This window comes from Hemicordylus capensis, chromosome 1, assembly GCF_027244095.1.
Source record: "Hemicordylus capensis ecotype Gifberg chromosome 1, rHemCap1.1.pri, whole genome shotgun sequence".
NCBI lineage: Eukaryota > Metazoa > Chordata > Lepidosauria > Squamata > Cordylidae > Hemicordylus > Hemicordylus capensis.
Window position 1 is genome coordinate 343,635,870 of NC_069657.1, and position 607 is coordinate 343,636,476.

The 607-nt window shown below is 43.7% G+C and overlaps 1 non-coding gene across 1 annotated transcript; it reads right to left on the reverse strand.

Moving 5' to 3' along the window:
* Positions 1-233: 233 nt before the first annotated feature.
* TRNAE-CUC (transfer RNA glutamic acid (anticodon CUC)) lies at positions 234-305 on the reverse strand. Its single transcript has one exon. It is a non-coding gene; the product is annotated as a tRNA-Glu (tRNA).
* Between the last annotated feature and the right edge of the window lie 302 nt (positions 306-607).

Here is a 607-nt window from a genome sequence, read left to right on the forward strand (position 1 = left end):
CAAAGAGTAGTTGAAGCACAAAAATAACATGATGCTGAAATAAAATATTCAATAATGCATGAGAATAGCCCATCAACATCTTTTCTCTTAACCCTATGTCATCTTTAAATACTCAGAGATATGATACATCATTACTTGACAAAGTAGAACTTGGGCGGGGAAAGCAGGATTTATCACCTTTTTAGTTAAACATAAACACTAGAATTAAAAAATTCTAAGTAAGAAAAACAGAATTCCCTGACCGGGAATCGAACCCGGGCCGCGGCGGTGAGAGCGCCGAATCCTAACCACTAGACCACCAGGGAACTACACAACGTTTCTTTTCCCTTCTTTATAAGCAAGTTTTCTATTGGTTTCCTCCCTCTTTATTTGCATATTTCCCACCCTTTTTGTTTTCCCTACCTTCCCACCTACACGTCATCCTGCCTCCTCAAGGACAGCTACCTATCAACGAGAGCCTCTCGCCTTTCCCTTCTAATACGTTTCTTGAAACCGTAATATGATACGGCTGACCCCCACCTCGCGCTGTAGAAGGGCTGGGCTGGATTTGTCAGGGGCTAGATGGGGAAAAGGGACGGAGTAGGGGCGGACTCTGCAGTATCTGGTT